Raw genomic sequence first — 16,737 nt, 5'->3', positions numbered from 1 at the left:
CCAGTGAAGATAAAAACTGTATGGAAATACCATCCTTTTCACACCGCAGGCTATGAGACAGGCAACAGCTGTGACAAGGAAAAACATTCCCTTCCTCATCACTGGAGATTTAAAACAGAGAGTTGGACAAGAACCTGCCTGGTGAAGGCAAAGCCAGTCCTGCCCTGGGGCAACAGGGTAGCCTGAATGACTTAGAAAATGTTGTCCAAGCCCTGTTTGCACGTGCAACACTTCCCCAGTGCAGCAGGGACTGTCCAGCAGCCTGTGTCTGCTGGCAGATGAGATCATGGTTACTACAGTAACCACGGTGGGTTTCTTTTTGAAGGGAGAGACAGGGGAGGTTTTTTCACTCAAACTGTAAGAATGCTCCACTCACATGTTTGGAAGCCTGCTGCTGCCAGGCTCTGCAGACCAGCCCTGAACCAGACAGTGACAGCAAAGTTTGGTCCTTGTGTGGGCACTGGTGGCATCCTCAGTACAGAGCTGCAGAGCTGAGCACTGCTCTCACAAAAGCTTTAGGGGTGGGGGGGGAATATTTTTTTTAAATGCCCCCACAAATCTCCTCCCTCCAGATTTTAAAAAAGGCAAATTAAAACCTAAGTGAAATAAGTATAGAGACAGAGAACGAGGACAAAAAACCAAGAGCATTAAGGGATCTCCTTAGCAGGTGGGGAGCAAGCTTGGTGTGAGGCTGGGACCTGCTGTGCACCCTGTAAATCAGACCCGTGTAGCATACATTAGACTGAGTGTAGGTGGCATGTTCCTAAGTCACTGGCACTGCTTTACAATTCAGCCTGCACGTGTAACTAACCCTCCCACTTAGCCCTACCCTTTGAACTAAGCGTGAGGGCTTGATCTGACACGTTTATCGTTATTTGCTTTAAACATTGCTCCATTGCTTTACATTTGCTTTCTGTAACAGAAATAAATGTTGTTCTTCCTTTGGTTACCTACGAGCCCTCTATTGGTACTCATATTGCTGACAGGGATAGTCTCTAACTGTCCTAATCCTCCAGTCCTTATTTGGGGAGTCATTACTTGGGAAAAATTCATTTTGAATCATCAGACTTGGCCTGAAATTGAACTTTTGGAGAATTTATTCACCCCAGATGAGCATTAAATGCTCACCAGTAAGAGCAAAGTCTTTCTAAACTGGCCCTTACTTTGCAAGTGGGACTCACACTTCCCATCCCAATGCTGATCAACTGCAGAGATCATCCCAAGGACATTTCTACTGCCAAGTAAGTCTGAAATTTTTATTAATTTATTGATGCCAATGCTGGTTTGATGCCATGTATCCCATTTTCATTGCCATATGTGAAACTTGGGGATTTTCTCCTCACCCACTCTGTGAAAGTCTTCCACAGGAACGTGCTTCTTAGTGCTGGGCACATCTAACAGGATCAGAGTCCCCTTTTCCCCAGCACATAGTTTCCCATCCTATTATATTTATGCCTTTCCTTCACTTTCTCTACCAGCACATTTGTTGTGAGAATAACAGCCCTTGGGGGCAGATAGCTCTTATATTTTTCTCATGCCTAAAATAACTGTACCCACTTATTAAAAACCTCACTGACAGTATGATACAATAACCTTTGTGATTTATTTATCTTTCAGTGAGCTTTAGAGAGAGCTACAGCCTCTTTTCCAACTTTGTGCTGTACAGTCCATCATCAAATGCAGTGCTGCACTCTGATGTTTGCAACATCCTACAACAAGAAATTGGTCTTTGAATTACATTTATTCTACCCTTATCTAGTTGATTTACCGGTTCCTCAAATATTTGCTTCCTTATACTATCTTAATTGAAGATTCCTCCTGCCTGTATTTCCTTTCACTGCTATTCTACAGAGAGCAGCACTCTCCAAACAGCACGTTTATGCTGTCTTCCCCACCTTCTGTGTACACCACCATTCCTACTTTTTTCCATCACTTTAGCCTTTAAAAAACTCCAAGCTAAAGATTTCAAGGGTACCAAAACCAGCTGGATTCTATGATGAGTTTTTACTTTTCCCCAAGGAAGGCTTGCCTTCTGAAGGCACAAGCAAAACATTTATAGGCAGTAAGGAACCTCCTTAAGATCCCTTGTCCTTGTCTTGTTCTTGTCCAGTATTTTTCTGATAACTTGGCATGCAAGGCAGAAGGTGCTGCTGATTCCAGACCTTTCAGTGTCTCAGCTCTCAGAGAGCCCCAGCAGACTGGGACAGCAGAGACAAGGTTTTTCCAGACAAACAATGAAGCTTTGCTAGCTCAGCCCCACTATCAGTTGGATCTGTACCTACAAATGAAAAGCAGATGAAAAGATGTACAGATTTAATCTGTTGGACGGTGTTTGTTTTTTCAGCCAGGTAACTGGAGTATGGGATCTCACATCACAGAGCAGGCTAACAACTCAAGAGTGTAAGTAAGCAGTAGCAAAAAGCAAAACAGAAAAGGAACAGGTTCTTCCAGAAAAATACCAAACAGAAAAGGCAATTCTTAAATATATTAGAGGCAGACACACACAGGGGGCTGGTACAATTCAAGGGCAATAACTAAGAACTTCACTTCCTGCACCATACCAACTTCTTACATAAAGTAGAATTTATTGGCAAGAATTTTCACAAATTAATTCTAAGCATTCCTTTGATTAGTTTAGCCCTTCTAAGTTTTTGAATGTTTCACTGTCTCCTGTTTACCTGCAAAAGACAGAAGGGACATGGAGTGCCTGATTATCTCCTCACAATATCACAGTGCGTGGCATGGCACATGATAGCACTCCTTATTCTTTTCTAGTACCTGTTAAAGTTTGCCAGGGCTACTAACACATTTGCAGACAGATTTTGAAGGCTCCTTCAAAAAAAAAAAAAAAAAAAAAAAAAAAAAAAAAAAAAAAAAAAAACCAAAAACATCCACAACTATGTCTTGTTGAATTTTTTAATTATATCCAAAGAAGGCAATTAATAATGACCACAAATAGAAAAGATTAGCCTGAAGTTGATAATAATATTCTATCATCTTATCTTTAAATTCTTTTTTGTGGATTAGAGATGCTAATAATTATGAATCCCCCCAGTTTCATTTTATCTAGTACAGTAATATAATCAAAATCATCCTGCTCTAAACTCTCTATAGCAAATCCTCTTTTTAAAGCCCTTGTTCAATGTTCTCCCTCATTTTAATTTCCTTTGCTGCTGCTTATTATGCTAAAGCCTGGCATCTGAAAACTAAACTGTAGCATTAACCATTTTTTCAGCACAGACCATACCTATTCTTTCTGGCTATTGATGCTGTAAGTATATTTTTAAACACCAGGATGCCTGCAGTGAAATGCCTTGCATTCCCATTGTGTTACTGTAAATACCATTATTATGAAGAAATGATTGACTTTGTTTAACGCACTGTTCAAATAGTCTGCAGAGATGTCTGTGGTGCCAGTGTCATTCTCTTGCCTTAATTATATTTTTAATCATCTGTGATCTTCCATTTGTTTGTGCAGTAAGATAATTATTTTTTCTATCACAAAGCACCAAAACTATGTCTATGTATTATTATTTTTAATATTGATTTGCACTACACTCCTGCTCACTCACTCCACTAGATCCTCTGTTTCCAATGCTGCTCCTAAAAACCCACCATCTAATGGTACATCCTAAAATGGCCTGCTGCATCCTAAACCCCATCTAATTTCTTCTGCCTCCTGCCCTGTGCTCATTAGCAGGGTATTTGCTGACTCGTTTAGGTTTGGGCTTGCTATGCTCACCTGTAGGGCAGCGGAACAGTTCAGCACAACCCACAGCTCTGGGACCTCTCAAAGCCCTTTCCATGCCCTGTGGCCAGTAGCCACATCTGCTGTCCTTCCCAGCTCCTGGCAGACTAAGCCCTCTGCTTTCAGGTCTACAAATTCCCACAAGAAGGGAGATGTAAGAGCAAGGAGCCCAATCTCCTGTGACGTGTCTGCCTTCCGCACTACTTCCACGTTATCTTTGGCAGGCAGATCCAGGGGAACTGACTCTGCTCTGCCACCTGGAGTCCACGATGTGACACCAGTCCTGAGACAGCAGACTGGGGCAATGCACTCTTTCATCACACAGCAAGCTCACCTCAGGCTGCAGCAGAGTCCACACAGCTCAGTTGTGAAGGACCAACGTGAGGTCACTTCAAGCCCACTGGAAGCTCGGACTCTCATCCTGACCACAGGCACAAGAAGACACGAGTCACCCAGGTGGCTATCACTGCCTTGCAGCGGGTGGGTGTCGCAGCAAATGTCACAGTCGAGATGGCCACGATACACAGAGTATCACCATATAATTTCAGAGAGCTTCAACCTGTACAGAGTGACACCACAGCACATCAGAAGGCTTCAAGCATCCACCCCTACAGAGTAACATCATGTCACTTCAGAAGGCTGCACGCATCTGCCTGCCTCAGTTCCCTATTGACTTCAATTTCTTATTCTTGATTCCTCTCCACTTCCCATAGTCTTTCCCTAACTTATTTCCAAACACTAAAAGCAGTACTTGCATCAGTCTTAAAATCTCACAACTTTGTCCATAGTAAAACACTATGACAGTGTAGTCAGTAGCCTTAATGCCTTCTCTTCTGAACAAACCTTTCCATTGGATAAATACATGCTGTTCTTCACTTAATAAGTTATTTCCATTATGTCCCCAGTGGCTCACCTGTACCCCAGGTGTCAAAATCATTCTGGTCTGGACCAGTCAGCATCTCCTGCTGCTCTCAGTGCTATGCTGGGCTCCATCTCCAGCCGTACCTCACCCTGCAGCCCAATCCCAAATCACGTCAGGGTCACCGTGTGCCACAGCATGTGTCACAGTTGAGATAGCCACAATACACAGAGTATCATCAAACATTTTCAGAAGGCTTTAAATACCTACCCTTCTTGTTCCCTAGCCCAACCTTTTATACCCTTATCATACATGCATTGCACCTGTGTGCCCTCTGCTCCCTTTGGTGGTTGCTCAGTGCACCTGGGCACTCCATGGCTCATTGCTGTCAGTGCTGCTCACCTGCTTCTCACAGCTGTGCCCACTGGGGATGAGGCTGCAGCCCCACTCCCAGTTACCACAAACTGTACCTACAAGTGTGGGGGGGTCTACCTTTTTAATCAAGCTTATCCTAATGTAAGGTGTAACTTTATTTCTACTTGATTACCCAGGCATGCAAGGGGAAGCACTGAAGCCCTATTAGCAGCCACCCTCTGAGAAGCAGAAGACCCTGTAGCAGCATACTGTCTGTAATTATAAGCCACTGAACTACGGAATGTCAAAAATAGCAGAAAACACGGGGTTTGTAGGATTTGCTGTATTAGTTCCTCAGAAGGAGATTCACTGATGGGTTTTGACAAACGCTGTCTTCCCCTGAATATAAATGTCAGGCTGCAATCAGCGCAGACGTACGGGGGCAGGCAGACGGCCGCAGAGGTTCTCTGCAGAGGCACAGCAAAGGGACCTGCAGCACCTCTGGGCTGGGGTTGGGGGTTTCTCAGCATTCCCAGTCTGCACGTGCCACGCACAAAGAGGTGTGTGCTCATCCGAGACTTTGAGAGCACCTTCAGGCAGGTTAAAAATCAGCCTGATAAGAACATGCCCCAAGTCTGAATGCAGAAAATCTGGAAAATACCTTAAAACTCATGCTGGGCTGACTGAGCCTACTGCTCCCCACAGTCTTAACTCAAGGAGGGACACGAAGGACTCCCTGGATATTTCCCAAACCTCCTGGCAGGCTGCACCTGAGCAAGGGAAACATGACTGATTGTAGGGAGCAATACCAGGGCTGCAGAAGCCGATCCCCCAGTCTGCTCAGCCACCTGCAAGAAGTACCAGATCACCTGCCTGTGTTCATCTGGGAAGTCAGGAAAAAATAAAACTCTCCACCTGATTATCCTCATCAGTCTTTGGATGCCTGTACACACTGGAGAGCCTGTAGGTCATCTCCAGGAGCCAGAAAATAAATATTACTTAGAAACAGTTAAAGAGAGGCTTAGGCTGTGATGCTGGATTCATTTTTTAAAAAAATCCTCAAGCACGGCAGGTATTTGGGTATTGATTGTTAGTTCATATCCACACCTGGAAATGCAGCAAACTTCTGTTACTTTTCTGCTCCTGTAATTTCAATGAACAGGTGTTAGACGTGCTGCGATGTCACTTGATATTCTGCTTTTCTGCTTTTGTCTGTTTTTATCTGTGGGTTTCTTAGTTCAGTGTGAAGGGTTTCTCATCCTCCAGCGAGCTGCTGGCAGCTGCCTGCCCTCTCCTGGCAGCCTGGGGCTGCAGAGAAGGGACTTGCCTATCGGGAGCTGGTTTCATGCAGAGCCAGGGACCCAAAGCAGATCCACACAAAGGTTCTCACAGGCTGCTGCAGTGCATGCTGGAGTCTTCCAGTGATGAATTAATCTTGCAATGTGAACTGTACCAGAATACTATGCTTTCAAATGTTCCTGAAATAACATAAATATTACAGCAACTGTAAAGCACAGAAAGGTAGAATCTGGTCAGTAGCTCTTATATTTTACATCCAACAGCAAATACCATATCCATTTCCAGAACAGCTGTACCACTGATGTAAATACACCAAGTCCACCCACCAGAGGTAAATATGCTCCCCAGGCAGCTGCAAAGAAAGCATTAAGCTAGAGCTAAGCACACTGAGCATGTCTTCACCTGTCTGACATGGGGAGCAGGCACCAGAACAACCTGAAAAAAAGCAGAAGCTGCAGATGGAATAAAGGTCTCACTGCCATCAAAACCTGGGGCAAGGTCATGGGGTGGGGAGGGTCTCAATCTGCCCTCTTTTAGTTTAGAGCTGTAACCCCTTATCTGGTCACAACAGGCCCTGCTAAAATTCGTGTTCTCATTCTTCTTACAGGCCCCCTTTACATACTGGAAGGCTGCAACAAGGTCTCCCCAGAGTATTCTCCATGCTGAGCAATCCCAGCTCTTTTACCCTGTCCTCATTGGAGAGGTGTTCCATACTTCAGACCCCCTAAGTGGCTCTCTCTAACTTTCAAGCTTTCCTCAGAGAGGAAATGCTCCTCTCTGGCATTCCTTCCAAGTGACAGCAAAGCTGAATCAGATGTGACTTAGAAAGATGACTATTAGCTTCCTGACAGTCCTGCCATTCCTTTTAAAGGCCACCCAGAACAATCATGTCCTTTTCTTTGCCTAGGTGGAAGACTAATTAGCACCCAAACCACCAATGCATATGCTGAGAGCAATGCTGTGGTTGCAGGAGCCACGCACTCCTCAGCTTCCATTTCACACCACCTATCCAAAGAGATGAAATCATTCTCACTACATGCTCAAATTCACATATCATCCTCGATCAGCTGGACTTCACATGGCTATTGCCAGGGAACAGCCTGTGCATCCTGACTGACACTAGGGCCAGAGCAGAAAGAAGCTGATATAGAACAACCCTTGTCTATCTTTTGCATTGCACTCTCTTTGTTGTGATAGAGCCATAGCATGGCTTGGGTTGAAAGGGCCTACAACATCACCTATTATGGGCAGGACACCTTCTACTAGACCAGGTTGCTCCAAGCCACATCCAACCTGTCCTTGAACACTTCCAGGGATGGTGCAGCCACAGCTTCTCTGGGCAACCTGTGCCAGAGCCTCACCACCCTCACAGGGAAGAATTTCTTTCTGATATCTAAGCTAAACCTACGCCCTTTTCTGCAGAGCTTGTGCTTTTGCATTACATACTGTCTTCCTTTTCACATTGATCGGCTGGATTTAGCTCTGTATAAAATGATTATTGCCTTAAAAATAATTGTATGAAAACAGCAACAGCCAGCACTTAGGAGTGATACATCATCATCCTTTTTTTCTCTCCTGCAAGACATGAATTAAAAGCCAGTTCAGGCACAGGTAAAAGGCTAACACCAATTCCCCAGCAGGGAGAGGAGGGAATGCTCACCTGGAACTAGGGGAGGACAGGAGCAGTTGTGGGGCTGGAGCAGAGCACCACTTACGTACCCTCACCGTGCCTTCCGCACTGTGCCCACTCCTGTTCTGGGGGCTGACACCTGAGGAGACAGTGATGATCAGCTCCTACTAATGCTGCCAAGCCACTTAGCTTCCCAGGATCTCATTTACCAGCTCCCCACAGGGCTCCAGCACAGGCTGAGGGGCAGGCAGGAATGTCTGGAGCCAGCACTGCCATTCCTGCAGCCCTGCTCTGAGCCTCCACACTCTTCAGGGAGCAGACTCAGCTTCAAGTCCCTGAGCTCTTTCTTTCATGTAAGACTGTCCACAGCCTCAGGAAACAAGAAACCTACATGAAATATTATGCTTCAGAACTTGAATAGGGTTCAGCTGGCTGAGGACAAGCTTCAGTGCCTGCTCCAAAGTCTGTGAAGCTGATGGCAATGCAGAGACTCTCCCTGACTTCAGGGAGATGAAGTCCCAAGGGAAGAGCAGGTTGATCACTGACCTGCTTGCTGTGCAGCACAGGCTGAGAAAGGGAGCTGTAGCACAAATGTCTTTGGTGCATGAAGTTACAAGTGTGTCCCCTGATGCTGCAGATGCTACAGGAAAGGTGAGCATGAGGTCTGGGTCTCCCAGGGTTTTTTGTTGTTTGGATTTTGCTGGAAGCTGCTGTTATGCAGAGGTTTCTTTGCTGATCTGCTTTTGCCCAAGCGTTTGTGCTTCAGAGTCACTTAATTCACTTAACAAACAAATTCCAAACTCACACAAATTCTTGGCATTTCAGAGCATTCCCATGCTCATCTGTATCCCTGCTAATATTTGCCCATTTCCTTCCCTCTGTCCCCAGCCACTTCACTACTATCAAAGCTTTCTTGTCACATTGTTTCCTTAGGCTTTAGGCTCACAAACAAGCAGCATCCTTTCTTGTTGCCCCCACAGAATACCAAGATACAAAGGACAAACTGCAGTGCTGGTACAAAATATCAAATTAGCAACAACAAACAGGAGAAAAACCCTTAATATAGAAGTTTTCATGGGAAAGCCCGGGGTCAAAATACCACCGTGTGTTTCTCACCACCCACAACTCCCCAGGCTTTGCTAGCAGTCCCTGTTTTTCCAGCCCCTGAGCACTCTGACTCTCAGCTCTACATCAGAGGCAGAGAACAGCAAAGCAGTCACACAGCATGGAGACACAGGCTGGGTAGGGCAAGGACTTCCATCATCCAGATTTTAATAATTATGTCAGTGGAGGCTCTCCTCCACTGCTGGGGTGGGCTAAGGAGGTACATAAAATGAAAAAAAAAAACCCTGTTCACAGAATATTATTCATGCTAGCCTAACATCTGTTACTTTTTAAGTAGGTGCTTAAAGAAGGTTGTCAGGCCACACAGTTACTCTTTATTAAAATCCTGTAGGTCAATAGGGGAATAACTACTCTTTATTGAATAGATAAATTATACATACTAACTAAAAATCATCATAACTGAAAAGTGAGGGGCTCTTTTCTCCAGCTCTCACAATATCTTTTAGCATACTGTGTAATACACAGTGCATGTGGTTTCCATTATAGAAAAAAATGGTTTGTTGACTGTGACAGGCTGCAATTAGACTCTAATACGAAGCAGGGCCAGCGTAACACTTGGTGTTCATGCACTGTGCATCACAATGGGATCTCAGTCTTGTTGCCTGTTCCTTCTGCCTGCCATAATGACCATCATTAACAACAAGAGTGGGTAAAAGCCTTTTCTTTGCATGCAGTAAGCCTACATATTCCATAAAATGGAAGTGATGTTACACTGACCCTACTAAACATGGAACTAAGAAATTAGCTTCTCTCTTACATTGTATTTGATCATGACCTGGGTCATGCAGAAATTCAAAAGGGGAGAAATCACAAGGTCACATTGGAGAAAACCTAACTTTGCTGTGTATTTTCTGGACTGGAGGGGGCTATTTGCATACTCAGGTGCAAGAGGCTGCAGCAGCCAACACAGAAGATGTTAAAAGAAACCTGCATGTGGAAGAAAGCACAAGCACACTGGGTGGTATCTGAGCAGGGCTATTCTGATCTCTTCTGAAGAACTGGTGAGGAAGCTGGCAAGGAAGGGGCTCTAAGGGGTTGTCACAGTGGCTGTGCTAGGAAATAGTCCTTGGTGACAGAGCCACGTGGCAGCAGGGTGAAAGCTCTGGAAGGTTATTTCCCATCCCTGGCTTTCTTCGCTTTCCTCTGCAAGCGGCTCCCATTCAGATGCCGTGATAAAGCAGGTTTCTCATTTGCATTTTCCAAAACAGGCTGATGGTTTGTTTGCTTTTATAAAATTCTTTCCTATGACCTTGGCTGGAGAGGGCCCTCACACTACTGCTCTTTGACGTGAGCACTCATCAGAGGACCTTCTGGCAGTTCTCAGCCCGTGCACATCAGGGCAGAGCCCCATGGCTCTCGGGTTTCACGTCCAGGAACCCAGCCTTTCAAGCAAGCCAGTTTGATATTAAAAACCCCACAGTATAGGTAGGAAATAGAACATGGCATGTGTCTAATTACTGTTCCTCTGCTGCCCCAACAATAAAGAGCAATGCTAAACAATCCGTGGGCTGTCACCCTCGTGCCCCGGCTGTGTGTTCTGAAGGACTGATTTCACACTCAGGGGGGCACATGGCACAGGAAGAAACAAAGATCCCTATTTTTTCCCAAGGCAGTGACTGACTGCTTGTGAAAGCCCATGCAGCAGCTTGTTACAGCCTCTGTCAGTGACAATGCTGCCAGACATCCAAGAGACAAGCAAACATCCAAAAGATCTGCAGAAAATAAAGCCAATCACCAGGGCTAGGATTTTCCAAGGGATATTAAGCGGGACAACCTTACTGAAGAGCAGACCTAAATCACTGTGAATATTGCTGTCTTGCTGTGACCATATTAACTTAAATGTGACTTAGAATAGACCTGACAACCCCATATGTGATCCAGAATAGCTTCATACAATGCAAGACGCGTTTATTCACTTGCATTAAGATTATTTCCTGCCTCGCACAGCCTGACCGCAGGCAAGGTGCGGTGTTAATGAGAGCGGGGCTGAGCGCAGGGCGGCGGCTCCCGAGCACGGATGGCAGGAGAGAACGAGCAGAGCTCGTCACGGACACACAGCCTCGGAGGAGGACGTACGAGATGTATTTTCTATTGAAAAACCCACCCTCTTTGTTCGAGGAAATCTTAAGTGGTTTCATTTCTCTGCCGCAAGCACTTCCTCCTCCTTCTAGCACAAGGGAGATGCGGGGATTTTCGGCAGAGCAGTAACCCCGGAGAGAGACCACCTCTGAAACACCTACGTACATCAGTCACTCCTGGCTGCCTCAGAAACGCTGGTTTGCTGCTTGACCTATTTCTGGCTTCGGCAAAGGAGAAGAAAAACAACCTACCATTGATTTTGCAAGTAGTTGTTCTGCAAAATTAACCAGTCCAAACCCCGTGTTTATTTTGCTTCCTGGGGATGTGTCAGAGAAGTCACTGAAGAAGTTACAGAGATTTAAAACAGGAGATAAAGAGAACCTGTTTTCAGTTCAAGAGGTTGATGCTCCCTAAAGCTACCTACCTGCCCTAGATTCCCCCTTCCTACAAGAGTTTGGTAGAAAAATAAAGCTTATAAATGCCAAATCCTGTGAATTACAAAGTGGCTCCGATTCCCCAAAGGAAGGGTGTAGACCAGGCTCTGAAAGACAGGTAATAAATGATAACCCTCCATGCAGGCTGTCAGCGTGAAGCATGGCCACAAACATCCCTTCTCAACAGCTCCTTCCCCTTGTTATAAATGAATGCTCCAATTTATTAAAGAAAAATTATTACATGGTCCAAATATAAATTTAGAGAAGAACAACGAAAAGCCACTATAAAAAAAAAAAGGGTCAGTGCCGAGCCCGGGATCGGCGCTGGGTGAGACACAGGTTTGACCACTACAGCACAGGGTCCCCTATGTTCACACCATCCGTCCTGCGCGAGCAGTTTTTTATACAGTTTATTTTGCTCGAGGCCGGGATTTCGGCGATCGGCCCTTTCTTTCCATTCGAAGTCCCATATATTCATAAAATCTCTTTTCTCTGCGCAGAGTTGAACAAAACTGTGTCTGGGAAGCGATGTATGCCAATCAGAGGGTCACTGGTACTCGACGTTGAGATGCGTCTACTTGATGGCTCTGGCTATCTCAATCTGAGATATTTATCAAGTATTCATCGCCTGGGTGTTCCTCAGATTACCTTGGAGAAGCACCCATCTCCGAGCCGGCCACGTACATTCGTTTGCAAATTAAGTCCTTTTCTCCCTGCTGCCAGCTGCGGTTTCGAAATACTGTGAAGCAACCTCCCTATCCCCGGCTTGAGGGCTTAAAAAAACTTACAGGAATATTTCTTACCAATATAACATATTTCATACATCTATTTCTCACAAGCACGAATTATCTAAAATACACGTAACACCCTGCCCTTGCTGCCACCCCAGCCCAGGCAGCTTTTCTTCTCTCTGTGGCCAAGGGGGATGAGTCCTCCCTTTGCCCATCCTGCAGCAGCTGGGATGTCCTCCACTGGAATGCTGCTCATTGCTAACTGGAGAAAAGCTGCTTCTGGACAGGCAATCGAATGGAAATCTGCAGCAGCAGCAGCTGTTTTGCCCAGCAGGAGACCTGTGCAGGGAGAAATGCTGCACAGGAGGCAGGTGGGTGCACTGACCTCTGCAGAGTCCCATCCACGCTGGATGCAGGTCTCCAGGGAGGGCTCAGGCAGGGAGCAGACATCATTCCTGGCAGGTTTCAGTCAAAGGCTCTCACTTTGAATACTCAGGTTTGTGATGGGCAGAGGCAGCACAGCAAAGGCTGCCTAGGGTGTGGTTTCCCAGGCAGGGGCAGTGCTGCTGGGGATTGTTTTTATATCAGGTGTCACTCGCTGGGGTCTCAGGCATTAGCTGGGATCACAGCACTGGCAGCAATCACCTTAGAAATTGAACAGGTGACATCTGCCCAGACGGATCAACGTGAAATGCAAAGCAGGAGGCAACACCATGACAACACCCAGCAGCTGATTTTTTTCCAGCACAACATGAACACAAGAACAGACAGGCTGGGCAAGAGATTTTTCCAATGCCCTTCCCTGTCCCTTGCAGTAGCCTCATGGAATCACAGAATATCCTGAGTTGAAAGGGACCCACAGGATTCATTAAGTCCAACTCTTGGCTCTCCACAGAACAACCCCAAAAATCATGTGTCTCACAGACTGGGAAAGCACGCAGCAAAGTTTCCCAAGAACATTTTATCTGAGGGTTTGAAGAACTGAAGCCTCCCTCCAACACTTATGGCAGAGGGCTGGAAATGCCAGTGTGCCCACGCAAGTCCTGTGCTAGGAAGCATGGAAGTGAAATGCCCTTTGAGGCTGCTCCAAGAAGAAAATCTAAGGTTCACAGCTACAAGGAAGCTTTGTGAAAATGGCCCTGTGGCAAGGAGTGCCTCTGGGAGGTGTGCAGGAGAGGCAGGCACCAGGACAAGGGTAATTCTGCCCACCCAGGGCCCTGCCCTGCAGATCTCCTGGCTTAGCAGATGCAGGGGAGGGGGTGTCTCAGGCAGGCACAGGAGAGGCAGCTGCAGGACACGCTGCTCTGGTTCCCCTGTCTGCCTCAGGAACCCTGGCCCAGCCACCATCCTCTGCCCATAGTTAATGCAAGAAGGCTTGAAAGAAGCAGGAAAAAGCTGGTCAATTTGTGATGAAAGAGGCTGTAAATCATGTAAGCAAGGGATGTGGGGACAGGACAATCAGCTGTCATTAACAAAGTCCTGGGTAAGAGATGAGGAAGCAAAACACTGCACTCTCACCTGGCTCCTGCAATTATGTACCCAGAAGAAGTAAGCATAATTAATTAAACAGAGACACCTATTTTTGGAGTTAGGAAGATGCAGCAAGAGTGCCTAAAAATCAGATGCTCCTAAATGACAGTGGGGAAAGGGGCTACAGAGAGCAAATGCCCTACCTGGAAAGCACCAGCAGTGACTTGCTGTGCTCTCCTGACCACTGCCAGGAGGACATGTCCCAGTCTGGGGGTCACAGCAGCACAGGGAGAATCCACAAACTCTTTCAGCAGAATAACTGAATATTTCATAATCCAGGGCCTTTTCCCATGCCTGAGGACAAACTGCTTGATCAGCACCTTGCAGTCAAGCCTGAGCTATCAGATATGTTTGGTATTCTGAGAGGTGAGGAGGAATTTCAGAGGGGCTGGAGAAACAGCAGTTTCTCCCTTGCTGGAGGCTGTGTCTGCCAGTAAGGAGACAAAAGAACATCCAAACTGAAAACTAGGCAGTTAGGTGGGAAAGTCCCCTCATTATAAAAGAGTATTTTCTTAGTGGGAGAAGTCAGGAAAAGAGATACAAAAAGTCCTCATCTCCTAAACAGACTTTTTTTTTTTTTTCCTCAGCAATTCAGACCCAGAAACTCCCCTTCAAATATTCCTTCTCAGAAACCAAGGCTATAAAATCCGCAGAGGGATGCTGCATTTCACTGAGGAATGCAAAAAACCTACCAAAATGGATGCTAGGAAGGAAGAGAGCTAGAAGTAAAGAGAGCCACCACCAGTTGCCTCTCTGATGGTTGCACATAATCCAGCCTGACCACATCATTTGGTGAGGTTTGGTGCACAGGGTAATAATTAATTTCTCAGTTACCTGGGTGAAATGAAACACGGGGGTGCCTGTCACAGCATACATCGCAGTTGAGATAGCCACAATACACAGAGTAGCACCATATCATTTCAGAAGTCTTCAACCCATATAGAGTAACACCTTACCACTTCAGAGGGCTTCAAGCATCTGCTCTTTATTACTCTTCAGTCCAACCTTTTCTACCCCTCCTGTTCATGCAGTGCACCTGTGTGCCCTCTGCTCCCTTTGGTGGTTGCTCAGTGCACCTGGGCACTCCATGGCTCATTGCTGTCAATGCTGCTCACCTGCTTCTCACAGCTGTGCCCATGGGGGATGAGGCTGGGCTGCAGCCCCACTGCCAATCACCACAAACTGTGTGCCACAGCACAGCCCCACTGCCAATCACCACAGCCTGTGTGCCACAGCACAGCCCCACTGCCAATCACCACAAACTGTGTGCCACAGCACAGCCCCACTGCCAATCACCACAAACTGTGTGCCACAGCACAGCCCCACTGCCAATCACCACAGCCTGTGTGCCACAGCACAGCCCCACTGCCAATCACCACAAACTGTGTGCCACAGCACAGCCCCACTGCCAATCACCACAAACTGTGTGCCACAGCACAGCCCCACTGCCAATCACCACACACTGAGTGCCTGCAGGTGCCGGGGGACCCTTCCTGCTGTGGGTGGAAATTACCCCACACAGCATCCCTGCCAGACCCCAGGCAGTTCTCACTCCACACCCGTTCCTCTCTACAGCCTCATCCATCAGCCAGGTCTGACACGGTGACTAAGACAACCAGTTTCTCAAGCTGTGCCAGGACAATTGCTGCAGTTCTCATGTAGGGCAGGAGGACCCTAGAGACTCTTTCATGTCTGCATCCTATAGCAAAAAAAAAAAAAAAAAAAAAAAAAAAAACAAAAAAAAAAACCAAGAAAACAAACCTCTGTGAAGTGATAAGATGAGAAAGTTGTTATCAGTCGTTTCCGTGACTGCAGACACCGCCTGCCCAGCACTGTGGTTGCTTTTCCTCTGGTGCTGACAAAGGCTCCAAGGATATTTTTTTTTCCTTAGGATTGGAAATAAATCATTCCAATCAGTTGCTTTTCTTGAGGCGCTACAAAACAAACTACAATGGAAATGTTATCACTGGTAACAGATTTAGCCTGCAGGACCATGTGCTCATTTAAATTTTAACATTTAAAAATAGTTACTGGTGGTACCGTGTAAATACAAGGTATGGCCAGCAGAAGCAGATAGAAATTGAGTGAAGTTTTATGACTGGAAGTTATTTATTTCTGCCTCTGACAGTTACTGATGAAATCCTGCCTCATCACTCCTGCTGTGCATTCAGGACACTGGAGTGACTTGGAGAAGGAAGAGCACACGGGAGACAATGCCACCTTAATGATCACACAGCTGCCTCTCTCTATCACACCTACCTGCCAGACAGATAGCTGGATGAAATAAAACATCTTCTCTCTTGACAAACGGGCTGTTTCCCACCACTGCCAGAATTCCAGCAGTGCCTAAAAGCCCAGAGGTGTCATCTCTGCACTTCTGTTTAGCTTGCTACCATTGCAACCTGGTGATGTGGGCTTGGGAGGACAGCAAAGGGGGGGGCAGGAGGGGATGGGTGTGCTGAATGCATGCCCTGCAGGGCATGGTTCAGCTTTGCCATGCACTCTCAAGGCTCACAGGCTGGCCAGAACCGAACAGGTTTAACCCATGTCCCTGGCAGCAGCTATCCTTCCTCCAGGTGCCAAGGCCTTGCCCTGCAAGACCACCAGAGCCTCTCAAAAAAGAGGTTTTCCCTCCTCTTCCCTTGTGCACAAAAGCGCTGCTTCATTTGTAAAATACAGATACTTTTCTAAAATACTCAGCTGTAGTCCTGCCTGGCATAAGCCAGCTCAGGCCACCCAGTTCAATCTTGCTGAACTTACAACAGTCTGAGAGCAGGATCCAGTAAGTGGCAATCAAACAACTTGTCCCCTTAAAACAGAGCCACTGAGCAGCAAAACGAAAGCAGGCAAAGCCTTTATACAGGCTGAGGCCAAGCAAGAGCCAAGGAAACAAAGGCAGCACGGGAGAGATGCTGTCTCCTACCTTGTCAGAGCTTAGAAAGAAAGCA

The sequence above is a fragment of the Vidua chalybeata genome, chromosome 7 (genome assembly GCF_026979565.1).
Source record: "Vidua chalybeata isolate OUT-0048 chromosome 7, bVidCha1 merged haplotype, whole genome shotgun sequence".
Taxonomy (NCBI): domain Eukaryota; kingdom Metazoa; phylum Chordata; class Aves; order Passeriformes; family Viduidae; genus Vidua; species Vidua chalybeata.
Note: the sequence above shows the minus strand (reverse complement) of the source record.